Source organism: Loxodonta africana, chromosome 16, assembly GCF_030014295.1.
Source record: "Loxodonta africana isolate mLoxAfr1 chromosome 16, mLoxAfr1.hap2, whole genome shotgun sequence".
NCBI classification, from domain to species: Eukaryota; Metazoa; Chordata; class Mammalia; order Proboscidea; family Elephantidae; genus Loxodonta; species Loxodonta africana.
The window spans coordinates 59,168,003-59,182,078 of record NC_087357.1 but is presented as its reverse complement, the minus strand read 5'-3'; the positions used below and the strand labels follow the sequence as shown (position 1 = coordinate 59,182,078).

The 14,076-nt window shown below is 38.6% G+C and overlaps 1 protein-coding gene across 1 annotated transcript in view; it reads left to right on the top strand.

The window, feature by feature from the left end:
* Window positions 1–14,076, top strand: part of TMEM26 (transmembrane protein 26) — a 70,908-nt gene that overhangs the window by 24,456 nt on the left and 32,376 nt on the right. The window lies entirely within an intron of this gene.

Below are 14,076 nucleotides of genomic sequence, written 5' to 3'. Positions count from 1 at the left end.
TATAATTTTTTTTTAAACACATAAAGGAGGTGCAGTGGTTAAGTGCTCAGCTACTAACCATAAGATTGGCTGTTCAAACCCACCAGCCACTCTGTGGGAGAAAGATGTGGCAGTCTGCTTCCGTAAAGATTAAAGCCTTGGAAACCCTATGGGCAGTTCTACTCTGTCCTATAGGGTCACTATGACTTGGAATCACTCGAAGGCAATGGGTTTTTTTTGTTGTTGTTCTTCATTTGTTTTGCTAGAGAAAAGAGCATATAATTTTTCCAATTATTAAGAACAAAAAATCTCTGCATGTATGCATAACCACAGGTCACATCATGGATATCTGAAGACATTCTAGAGGTGGAGTGGTTATCCTTGGCTCTTCTTTCACATTCTGAAGTATCCAAGAATGGACTCAATTTTAAGATTCTATTGTAGAGCAAGGCATAACCCCAATTCCAATAAAGAACCAGCGGGAGATGTGGAGAAATCTCTCCACTATCATGTTGAGAAATTTACATTCTCTGTTGTGAACGGAAGGAGCCTTAATAGTGCAGTGGTTGAAGTGCTTGGCTGTTAACACAAAAGGTCTGCAGTTCGAACCCATCTGCTGCTACAGGGGCTGTAAAGAAGAAACCAAAAACCAAACTCTGCCATCAGGTCAATTCCAACTTGTAGTGACACTATAGAAAAGAGTAGAACTACCCCATATGGTTTCCAAGGAGCAGCTGCTGGATTTGAACTGCTGACCTCTTGGCTAACAGCCAAGCTTATAACCACTGTACCACCAGGGCTGCTCTGTAAAAAATTGCGGCCTTAGAAACCCTATGAACAAGTCCTACTCTGTCCTAGAGGGTCACTATGAGTTGGTATTGATTCAAGGACAGTGGGCTTGGTTTAGTTTTGGTTTGGTGTGAATAGAGAATAGGGAAGATTAGGTTATACTTTGCTAAATTTTATTTTTAGTCAGTTTCGTTCAAAGTGCCCAAAGGTTTTCTGGTGTAGATGCCTATAAATTAAAACCTATTGAGTTGGTACTTTTATTTTGGCCACAAGCAAATATACTCAGAATCCATGATCACATCTGTTTATGGAACTACTTTCTTACCATTAGGGATTTAAGTCTCAGTGCCTGAATGTACTTTCAGCTTGGGTTGTTTTGCACTACGCTATAAAAACATATCGGAACGAGGCTAGCTTTGAATGCTACAGTTTATGCTGTGTTTTTCAAACAATGAAACAGAAAGCTGGGCAAAATACACTAACATACTAAAGTAAATTTAATATCCCAATTATAGCCTGAACTATATTTATAACCCTGAGTTACCTTTACAAGATCATTTCCTGTTTCATTTATACTAATTTTTCTTATAGCTTATTAAGTTCACATTTTCTTTTCAAAATTAATTCAACCTAAATTAACCCACTGTCCTCAGAATGTTGATTTTAATTTTGAAGTTTTAATCCCTTACATTTGGTCAGTGCCTTATACTGTGTAATTTATTTCGAAATACTTAAGGGCACTTAAAATACAATGGAGTTACAAGAAACACTTGAGGAAATCATGGTACAGCACATAAAAACAATAGCTAAGGCACCGTGACAAGGACACAGCAATAGAAAGATAACTAACTATGGCTAAGTCATAATAAAGACACATGTGCTAAATATCTAGGGAGATGGGCGTGAAAGGGGATATTCAGAGAAAGATGTTTTGAGGGGCTACTCTGAAAATCCTATATATCATAAAAATGTGGGAAATGCCAAACTTGGTTATCTTGTTTATTAGGTCTATGCAGAAGTGATACCAAGAGGCAGTTTATAGATCAGTGTTTGCCCATAAATGCTGAATATTAAATAGGTTAATGAACAAAATCATAATTGCTGGGGGGAAAACATTTGAAAACCATAGCACGTTTATTCATTCACCAACTATTAACTGATTACCTAACATGTGCCAAGAACTGTGATAGACAGAGATTGGGGGGCAAGGACACACAGTCCTATCCCAATCTAGAGCTGCCCTATGGAGTTTCCAAGGAGTGCCTGATGGATTCAAACTGCCAACCTTTTGGTTAGCAGCCATAGAACTCAACCACCATGCCACCAGGGTTTCCTATCCCAACCTAGGCTTTTTCAATTCAACAAGAATTTTTGGAGCACTTGCAATTTAAGCCACCTCAAACACCCTCAATTTCTTCTGTCATACACCTACAAATTAATCAGAATGCTACACGAATCTTTTTTTACATTTTAATTTTTGTATCATGTTCTGAGAAAGGTGATATTAATGGAACCAAATAAACTCTGCCATGGTTTATGTTTTAAATTTTCTTTTCAGTGTTCACTGTCTCAGGTTGAAGTCATTTTCTTTGGGGGAGGGTTTTTTTTTTTTTTTAAATTGTGCTTTAAGTAAAAGTTTACAGTTCAAGTTAGTTTCTCATACAAAAATTTATACACACATTGTTATTATGGCCCTAGTTGTTCTTCTTATAATGTGACAGCACACTCCTCCTTTCCACCCCAGATTTCCTGTGTCCATTCAACCAACTCCTGTCCATTTTTCCTTCTCATCTCGCCTCTGGGCAGGAGCCGCCCATTTAGTCTCATGTGTCTATGTGAGCTAAGAAGCACTCTCTTCACGAGTATCATTTTCTGTCTTATAGTCCAGTCCAATCTTTGTCAAAAGAGTTGGCTTCAGGCATGGCTTCACTTCTGGGCTAACAGAAAGTCTTGGGGCCATGTCTTACAGGGTCCCTCCAGTCTCAGTCAAGTTATTAAGTCTGGTCTTTTTACTAGAATTGGAGTTCTGCACTCTACTTTTCTCCTCCTCCACCAGAGACTCTCTGTTGTGTTCCCTGTCAGGGTGGTCATTGGTGGCAGTCAGGCATAATCTAGTTCTTCTGGTCTCTGGCAGATGGAGTCTCTGGTTTATGTGGCCCTTTCTGTCTCTTGGGCTCATATTTTTCTTCTGTCTTTGGTGTTCTTCATTCTCCTTTGCTCCAGGTGGGTTGGGACCAATTGATGTAACTTAGATGATCTCTTGCTAGCTTTTAAGACTCCAGATGCCACTCACCAAAATGTAATGCAGAACATTTTCTTAATAAGATTTGTTATGCCAATTGACCTATATGTCCCTTGAAACCGTGGTCCCCAGACCTCTGCCCCTATTACTCTGCCCCTGGAAGTATTTAGTTGCATTCAGGAGACTCCTTATCTTTTGATTTAGTCCAGTTGTGTTGACTTCGCCTGATAGTGTGTTGTCCTTCCCTTCACCTAGGATAATTCTTATCCACTTTTTATCTAGTTAGTGAATACCCCTCTCCCACCCTCCCTACCATCGTAATCAGCGAAGAATGTTTTCTTCTGTGTTTAAACCTTTTCTTGAGTTCCTATAATAGTGGTCTCATGCAATATTTGTCCTTTTGAGACTGACTAATTTCACTCAGCATAATGCCTTCCAGATTCATCCATGTTTTGAGATGTTTTGCAGATTCATCATTGTTCTTTATCACTATGTGGTATTCCATTGTGTGACTATAACATAATTTGTTTATCCATTTGTCTGTTGATGGGCACCTAGGTTGTTTCCATCTTTTTGCAACTGTGAATAGTGCTGCAATGAACATGGGTGTGCATATATCTATTTCTGTGAAGGCTCTTGTTTCTCTAGGATATATTCCAAGGAGTGGGATTGCTGGATCATATGGTACTTCTATTTCTAGCTTTTTAAGGAAGCACCAAATTGAATTCCAAAGTGACTGTACCATTTTACATTCCTACCAGCAGTGTATAAGTGCTCCAGTCTCGCCACAACCTCTCCAATTTATTATTTTGTGGTTTTTATTTAATGCTAGCCTAAAAAAAAAAAAAAATTTTTTTTTTTTTTGATGGGGTGAGATGGTATCTCATTGTAGTTTGGGTTTGCATTTCTCTAATGTCTAATGATTATGAGCATTTCCTCCTATATCTGTTAGCTGCCTGAATGTCTTCTTTGCTGAATTGCCTGTTCATATCCTTTGCCCATTTTTTAATTGGGTTGTCTTTTTGTTGTTAAGGTTTTGCAATATCTTGTAAATTTTATAGATGAGATGCTGATCGGATTTGTCATATCCAAAAAATTTTTTTCCAGGGTGTGAGTTGTCTTTTTACTCTTTTGGTGAAGTCTTTTGATGAGCTAAGTGTTTGATTTTTAGGAGCTCCCAGTTATCTTGTTCCTCTTCTGGTGTTTGTGCATTGTTATAATGTTTTGTATTCTGTTTATGCCATGTATTAGGGCTCCTAGCATTGTCTCTACTTTTTCTTCCATGATCTTTATCATTTTAGTTTTATATTAGGTCTTTTTGACTAACATGGCAGTATAACAGGTTCTAAAATCAGGTAGTGTGAGGCCTACCACTTTGTTCCTCTTCTTCGGTAATGCTTTACTTATCTGGGGCCTCCTCCCTTTCCATATGAACTTAAGTGATTTGCTTCTCCATCTCATTTAAAAATGCCATTGGAATTTGAATCAGGATTGCATTGCATCTGGAGATCACTTTGGGTAAAATAGACATTTTCACAATGTCGAGTCTTCCTATCCATGAGCAAGGTGTGTTTTTCCACTTATCTAGGTCTCTTTTGGTTTCTTGCAGTACTGTCTCGTAGTTTTCTTTGTATAGGTCTTTTATATCTCTGGTTAGGTTTATTCCTAAGTATTTTATCTTCTTGGGGGCTATTGCAAATGGTATTGATTTGTTGATTTCTTCTTCAAAGTTATCTTTGTTGGTGTAGAGGAATCCAACTGATTTTTGTATGTTTGTCTTGTATCCTTATACTTTGCTGAAATCTATTAGTTCCAGTTCTTTTCTTGTGGATTCTTTGGGGTTTTTTGTGTATAAGATCATATTATCTGCAAACAGAGATACTTCTACTTCTTCTTTACCACTTTGGATGCTCTTTATTTCTTTTTCTAGCCTAATTGCTCTGGCTAGGACCTCCAGCACAATGTTAAATAAGAGTGGTGATAAAGACTCTCTACTTTTAGGATGATGTTGGCTATTGGCTTTGTATAAATACCCTTTATTATGTTGAGGAATTTCCCTTCTATTCCTATTTTGCTGAGAGATTTTATCATCAATGGGTGTTAGACTTTGTCAAATGCCTTTTCTGCATCAATTGACAAGATCATGTCATTTTTATCTTTTGGTTTATTTATGTGATGGATTGCATTGATTGTTTTTCTAATGTTGAACCATCCCTGAGAACCTGGTATGAATCCCACTTGGCCATGGTGGATTATTTTTTTGATATGTTGTTGAATTCTATTGGCTAGAATTTTGCTGAGGATTTTTGCATCTGTGTTCCTGAGGGACACTGGTCTGTAATTTTCCCTTTTTGTCGTGTCTTTACCTGGTTTTGGTTTGAGAGTTATGCTGGCTTCATAGAATGAGTTTGGGAGTATTCCATCCTTGTCTATGCTCTGAAATACCTTTAGTAGTGTGATGTTAACTCTTCTCTGAAAATCTGGTAGAATTCTCCAGTGAAACCATCAGGGCTATGGCTTTTTTTTGTTGGGAGTTTTTTAATTTCCTTTCAATCTCTTATTTTGTTATAGGTTTATTTAGTTGTTCTACCTCTGTTTGTGTTAGTTTAGGTAGACAGTGTGTTTCTAGAAATTCGTTTATTTCCTCTAGGTTTTCGAATATGTTAGAGTACAATTTTTCATAGTATTCTGTTATGATTCTTTTAATTTCAGTTGGGTCTGTTGTGATATCTCCCATTTCATTTCTTATTCAGACTATTTGTTTCTGCTCCTGTTTTTCTTTTGACATTTTGGCCAATGGTTTATCAATTTTATTGATCTTTTAAAAGAGCCAAATTTGGTCTTGTTAACTCTTTCAATTTTTTTTGTCTGTCATTTATTTCTGCTCTAATTTTTATTATTTGCTCTCTTCTGGTGACCAAGGGCTTCTTTGCTGCTTTCTGTTTATTTGAGTTATAGGGTTAATGTTTTGATTTTGGCCCTTTCTTCTTTTTGGATGTGTGCATTTATTGCTATCAATTGACCTCTGAGCACTGCTTTTGCTGTGTCCCAAAGGTTCTGGTAGGATGTGTCTTCATTCTCATTTTATTCTGTGAATTTCTTTTTTCCATCCGTAATTTCATCCCAGTAGTTTTTGAGCAAGGTGTTGTTCAGTTTCCATGTGTTTGATTTTTGTTCCTTGCTTATTCTGTTATTGATTTCTACTTTTATGGCTTTATGGTCAGAAAAGATGCTTTGTATTATTTCAATGCTTTGGATTCTGTTAAGGCTTGCTTTATGACCTAATATGTGGCCTATTCTGGAGAATGTTCCATGTGCGCTGGAAAAGAAAATATACTTGGCTGCTGTTTGGTGGAGTGTTCTGTATACGTCTGTAAGATCAGGTTGGTTGACTGTGGCATTTATAACTTCCTTGTCTTTATTGAGCCTCTTTCTGGATGTTCTGTCCTTCACCAAAAGTAGTACGTTGAAGTCTCCTTTTATTATTGTGGGGCTGTCTATCCCTCTTTTCAGTGCTGTTAGAGTTTGTTTTATGTATTTTGGAGTCCTGTTGTTGGGTGCGTAAATACTTACTATGGTTATGTCCTCCTGGTATATCGGCCCTTTAATCATTATATAGTGTCCTTCCCTATCCTTTGTGGTAGATTTTACTTTAAAGTCTATTTTGTCAGAGATTAATATTGCCACTCCTGCTCTGTTTTGATTACTTTTGCTTGATATATTTTTTTCCCATTGCTTGAGTTTTAGTTTGTTTGTGTCTTTAAGTCTAAGGTGTGTCCTTGTAGGGTGCATATAGATGGGTCGTGGTTTTTTTTTTTTTTTATCCATTCTGCCACTCTCTGTCTCTTTATTGGTGCATTAAGTCCATTTACATTCAGCATAATTATTGGCAGGTATGAGGTATGAGTTTAGTGCTGTCATTTTGATGTCTTTTTTGTGTGCTGTTGACAGTTTCTTTGTTCAACTTTTTTGTGCTGAGTCATTTTTCTTTATGTATTTTCTTTTCATCTTTTTCATTGTTGATTTTGTATTTGTTGAGTCTTTATGTTTTTCTTCGTTTTTATTTCTATGTGTAGGCTTATTAATTTTCTTTGTGGTTATGTTAATATTTACCTCTATTTTTCTATGTTTAAACCAATCTTTTATTTCTTTGTATCGCCTTGACTTTTTCTCCATATGAAAGATCCATGACTACATTTTTTAGTCCCTGTTTTTTGTTTTAATGTTGTCACCTTTTACATATTGACATCTGTTTCCCTATTTTCAGCGTTTTAGCTTTGATTTATTTTTGTGACTTCCCTATCTGGGTTGATATCTCAGTGCTATGTCCTGTGGTCTAGTCTTCAGTTGTTATCTGCTGTTATTGATTTTCTAACTGGAGGACTCCCTTTAGTTTTTCTTATAATTTTGGTTTGGTTTTTTGCAGATTCCCTGAACTTCTGTTTATCTGGAAATGCCTTAATTTCGCCATCATATTTGAGAGACAGTTTTGCTAGATATATAATTCTCGGCTGGCAATTTTTTTCCTTCAAGGCTTTATATATGTCATCCCATTGCCTTCTTGCCTTCATGATTTCTGCTGAGTAGTCCGAGCTTAGACTTACTGACTCTCATTTGTAGATGTCTTTTTCTTTATCCCTAGCCACTCTTAAAATTCTCTCTTTATCTTTGGTTTTGACAAGTTTGATTATAATATGTGTTGGTGACTTTCTTTTGGGGTCTACCTTGTGAGGGGTTCGATGAGCATCTTGGATAGATATCTTCTCACCTTTCATGATATCAGGGAAATTTTCTGCCAACAAATCTTCAATTATTCTGTCTTTATGTTCTTTTAACCCCCCTCCCCCCCGTTCTGATACCCCAATCACTTGTAGGTTATTCCTCTTGATAGAGTCCCACGTAATTCTTAGGATTTCTTCATTTTTAAAAAATTGTTTTATCTGATATTTCCTCAAATAAGTTGGCTTCAAGTGCTTTATCTTCAGTCCCACTAATTCTGACTTCCATTGCCTCAGTTCTTCTCCTGTGGCTTTCTACTGAGTTGTCTAATTCTGAAATTTTATTGTTAATCTTCTGTATTTCTGTTTGGTGTCTCTCTATGGATTCTTGCAGCCTGTTAAGATTGTCATTGTGCTCTTCTATAATCTTCTTAACTTCCTCTATTGCTTTGTCTGTGTGTTCCTTGGCTTGTGCTGCACTTTGCCTGATCTCCTTCCTGATCTCTTGAAGAGTTCCATATATTAATCTTTTGTATTCTACCTCCAGTAATTCCAAGAAGTTCTTTTTCTCCTGAAGCTTTCTTTGTTCTTTGTTTTGGGGGCTTGCTGAAACCATCATGGTCTGCCTCTTTATGTGATTTGATATTGACTGTTGTCTCCAAGCCACCAATAAGTTATTATATTTATTTATTTTGTGATTGCTTACTGTGTTCTAGTTTCTTGTTTTGATATGCCCAAATAGGCTGCTTGTGTGAGCTAGTCTGATTAGTGGTGTCTTTGATCCTGTCACCAGGTTTTTTTTTTTTTTTTTTTTGATCCTGTCACCAGGTGGTTAGATCTGTTACTTGGTATGTGGGCACAGGAGTCTGTTTACCTTTCTTGTTTGGATTCAGCTCAGGTATCCAGGTAGTTGGTCACCAAATGCGTGGTGCAGGCTCTCACCTGCAGACCTAGATAGTCAGGGGTGATTGGTGTAGGCACAGATATCTGGCTGTAGTAGGGGGTCATGCACTGAGCAAGGCAGGGGGCTGAGAGCTGCACCTGAGTATCTGGGAGGAAAGCATGTCCCTGTTCCCTAGAGTGCCTAGGTTGGTAGGTTTTGCAGCCAGACTATGGGCACCCAGTGCTGTTGGCTGTAAGGACCGGGAGGCACCACTTATTCTTGGACCCCTGTCGCAGGTGGCTAGGTGGCATGGGTGGAGCCACCAGTCCTCAGGCCCCTGATGTGGGCAGGTGAAGAACCCAGTTAATGGGCAGAGCAGTGTCAAATATCATGGACGTGCCACTCCACCATATAGGTGATACAGTGAAGTTAGGATTCAGCTATATACCCTGTTGTACTGTGCTAATGAGGGCCTACGCTGTTGAAATGGGCCCACATAGGTCTATGCAGCAGTAAAAAGCATTCAAAGTCTGTGGACTCCTTATGCCTGTGTCTAGGCAAAGGAGCTGTGCCTGTCCTCAGTTCCCAAAATAGAGTAGCTAGCAGATTATTTTTTCCTGTTTGTTAATTTGTTCCCTCTCCAAGGCCGGGAAAATGGCTCAGAGCACTTGATGGGTCCTACTTCTGGCCCAGGGGAAGCGGCAATTGGCAATGGCTGGAGCCAGCCCTGGACCCCGTGCAGAGGCGGGGATGGAGCAGGTAAATGGGAGAGAGATTCTTCCCAAACAGGGTGCTTTTTGATCGGTGTGGTAGGTTGGACGCATGTACTTATGTTTTTCCAATTGATTGCCACTTTTCACTGATTCTGGAGGCTTGAGTAGACTCTCTGCCACTTGGTGTCTCCTGATGTGGAAAACATGTCCCGAACACTACTGCTTGCCTCACTGTGCACACCAGCCGATCTGGCCTGCAGGGTGCTGGTTCCCACCAGGCCAGGTCTGATAACTCCTTGCTGCTTCTGAACTATCCCTCCCTCCCCCGTCACTCAGTCCAATTCCTCTACTTTGCCTTTAATGTTCAGGACTCCTAGATTGTCATATATATAATTGATTCACTTGGTTTTTCAGATCTTTATTGTAAGAGGGACCACTGGAAGCATCTGATTACTCTACCACCTTCTCATTTTTATTTTTAATGTAACTGCATTTATCAAGGACCTCCCATAATCTCTCCTGCACTCTTTCATGTCTCCACTACTCAAAGACTCTTCAAAATCAAGATTCAAAAAGAACCTAGAATTTTTCTCTCTCCTAAAACTCACCCTCCAAGTTTTAATTTCCTGCTCAGGTTCCACCTATACTGCAAGAATTGACACTGCAAATGTCCATACCATCAAAGGAGACACTAAAATCCTTCCCACAGGCACATAGCCTTCCCCTTTGGCCTCAAAAAGACAATCATGAAGAATAAACTTAATTTACAAGTAAAAGATATTTACATTTAATAGCAGAAGGAATCACTTCATTGTAGCTTACTTAACATTGCCTGTTATTGTAACACTTATTTCTATGTTGTTTTAATCCATATCTTGGGCTGATATATTTAGGAGAAAGCCTGAAATGATGTCTATATCACAATGATCATATCTGTTTCCTACATCATGGCTCATATCACAAAATCAGTTTTTTTTTTAACCCTAATCAATTTCCTTTCATTTCACATTGAAGTTTATCTGCCTAATTTTTATGAATTTACATAGGCTTGTGAGACACTGAATTTTTTAACAGCTTTACTGAGTTATAGTTTAAACACCATTCATCTATTTTAATTCTACAGTTCAATGATATTTAGTAAATTTATAGATTTCTACAACCATCACCAAAATTAAGGTTTAGAACACTCACATCACCCCAAAAATATTCCCTGTGGCTGTTTGCAGTCAGTTATCACTTCCACTGCCAGCCTTAAGCAACCACTGATATGCTTTCTGTCTATATAGATTTTCCTTTTCTAAAAATTTCATATATGAATCATATTTGTGTCTGGCTTGTTTTTCTTAGCATAATGTTTTGGGGATTCATCCATGTTGTTGTGTTTATCAGTAGTTGGCTCCTTTTAAATTATTAATTAGTATTCCACTGAATGCACATACCACATTTTGTTTATCCATGCAGTAGTTGTTTTACATTTGTATTGATTTTGTGCATTTCTATATTACATTTTTGCTATTAAGAATAATGTTTCTGTGAACATTCACATATAAGCTATTGACTGAACATGTATTCGTTTCTTTTGGGTAGATACCTAGGATTAAAATGGCTAGGTTTTATGCTAAGCATATGTTTAAATATTTAAAACTGCCAAACTGTGTTCCAACTTGGCTGTACCATTTTATGGTCTCACCAGCAATGTATGAGAGTTCCATTTTCTCTACATCCTCACCAACAGTCTTTCGTTCTCAGTTCTTTTGATTATAGCCATTCTAGCAAGTGTACATTGCTGTTGTTAGATGCTGTCGAGTTGGTTCTGACTCACAGGGGCCCTACATACAGCAGAACGAAACACTGTCTGGTCAAGCATCATCCACACAATCGTTATTTTTGAGCCCATTGTTGCAGGTGTATAGTTGTATCCTATTGTGCTTTTAATTTGCATTTCCCTAATGACTAATTGGAAACTCTGGTGGCATAGTGCTTAAGTGCTACAGCTGCTAACCTAAAGGTTGGCAGTTCAAATTCACCAGGTGCTCCTTGGAAACTCTATGGGGCAGTTCTACTCTGTCCTATAGGGTCGCTATGAGTCGAAATCGACTCGACAGCAGTGGGTTTTTTTTTTTTTTTTAATGACTAATTGTTGCTCTTAGTTGCAAATGGTTAAGCACCCTACCACTAGCCAAAATGTTGGCAGTTGGAACTCACTCAGAGGTGCCTCAGAAGGCAGGTCTGGTGATCTGCTTCTGAAAGTTCATAGCCTTGAAAACTTTATCGAACAGTTCCACTCTGCACACATGGGGTCGCCATAAGTCAGAAATGATTTGATGGCAACTAACAACAATAATACATGACTAATCATGTTTTTTTATTTTTTAATCATGTTAGGCATTTTCCCATATGTGTACTAGCTATTCATATATTTCCTTAGGTAAAATTTCTGTTCAAGTTTTTACTTATTTTTTATTGAGTTGTTTTTCTTATTATTGAGTTGTAAGAGTTCTTCATATATTTCTGGATACAAGTCCTTTATCAGATATATAACTATAAACATTTTCTCTCAGTATATGGCTTATTTTTTATTTCTATAATATTGTCATTTGAAGAAAAGTTTATAATTTGGATGAAGTCCAATGTATCAATTTTTTAATACATCATTATGGATTGAATTGTGTCCCCAAAACGTGTATTGTAATTCCAAACCACCATGCCTGTGGTTATAATCCCATTTGGGAATAGGTTGTCTATCTTATGTTACTGAGGCAGGACTAACGTATGGTGTATCTTGAGTCAATCTCTTTTGAGATATAAAAGAGATTAAACAAGCAAGCAAGAGAAGCAAAGATGGGGTAAAACAGATGCCAGGACACTTGGAGATCTCCAAGGAACCCCGAAGCAGAAGCTGAAGAGAAAAGTACCTTCCTCCAGAGCAGACAGAAAGAAAAACTTCTCTTAGAGTCGGCACCCTGAATTTGGACTTCTAGCCTCCCAAACTGTGAGAAAATAAATTTGTTTGTTAAAGCCACTCACAGGTGGTACTTCTATTATAGCAGCACTAGATAACTAAGACAGAATTTGGTACTGGAAGAGTGGGGTTCTGTGCTAACAGATACCTAAAATGTGGAAGCAGTTTTGAAATTGGGTAATGGATTGAGGCCGGAAGAGGTTTAAGCTGTCTGATAGTAAAAAGCCTAGACTGCCTTGAAGTGACTGTTGGTAGATTTATGGACGTCAAAGTCAGTTCTGGCGCGGGCTCAGAAGGGAGCAAGGAGAGCTATAAAGTATCATCTTAGAGAACGGTGCCAGCACCAAAATGTTCCTAGAGATGTGGCTGTTAATGTGCTTCTGGTGAGGCTTTAAAAGAAAATGATGAACTTAATGCTTGGACAATGGAGGAAGGGTGATGTTTTTTATGCAGTGGCAAATAACTTGTCTGAGTTATGTCCAAGTGTTTGGTGGAAGGTACAACTTGTAAGTGATAAACTTGGATGTTTGACTGATGAGATTTCTAAGCAAGATCTTAAAGGGATTGTGTGGTTTCTCTTTGCTGCTTATAGTAAAATGTGAGAGGAAAGAGATGGACTTAAAAATGAGCTGTGCAAAATGAAAACAGAACTTAAAGATTTGGGAAATTCTGCTGTACAAACTAAGGACATGTGTCCTAGAATGTTCACCAAGGATGTGGGTACACAATCTTTTGTTAGAGATTAAGCCTGTGATTGATGAATCTAACCAATTACCACACCAGAAAACCTATCAGCTTAGGTTGAAGGAGACAGAGAACGAATGAAAGGAAAGAATACTGTCTGCCTCTTGGAATTCTACAGTCAGGAAACAGGCCAAAGGAACTCCATCCCTGGAGCAGCTTGGAGATCAACAGAACTATTGGAAGAAGCACAGGAAGCAGAGCCTTCTTGGTTTCAAAGCAGACAGATCTTCACCAATTTGGTTCCAGAGTGTGGGGCCTCCATTCACGAGTGCCAGGGGATAGGGCCACTGCCCAAAGCTGAGTGGGTGGGACTGCCATGGCCAAGGGGCAGAAGAATAGGGTCTGCTGGGACCGAGGGGGTGGGGTCACCAGTCTGATGGACTAGGAGAATGGGACTGCCCAAAGCTGAGGAGCAGAGTTGCCATCCCAGTGGGCCTGGAAGGTGGAGCTGAAGCCCAGGGCCAAGGGGCCTCTACCCAGAATCCAGAGAGCATGGCCAATATCTGGAGTCTGGCAAGCAGAGCCATTGCCCAGGTAGTCTCAGAGAACAGAGGATTATTTTCAAGCCTTGAGAGCCAATGTAAATTGTTGTGCTGGGTTTTGGACTTGCTTGGTGCCTGTCATCCCTTTCTGTCCGATTTCTCCCATTAGTAATGGAGTTGTCTACCTTGTGCCTGTTCCACCATATTTGATTTTCACCCATATTTGATTTGGATGATTCAGAAAATGAGATTTTGGACTTGGAGTTGATTTAAGTCTTTTGGGATGATGCGATAGGGTTAATGTGGTTTGCTTGTGGGAAGGACATGAATTTGGGGGACCAAATGGTGGAATGCTGTGGATTGAATTGTGTCTCCCCAAAATATGTATTGTAATTCCTAACCTCTATGCCTGTGGTTATAATCCCATAGATTGTCTTTGTTATGGGAATGAGGCAGGATTAGTGTAGGGTGTGTGATGGTTGAGGCTGTGTCAATTTGGCTGGGCCATAACTCTCAGTGGTTTGGCAGTTATAATGTAGTTTGGCATATATGTAATGATGTAAT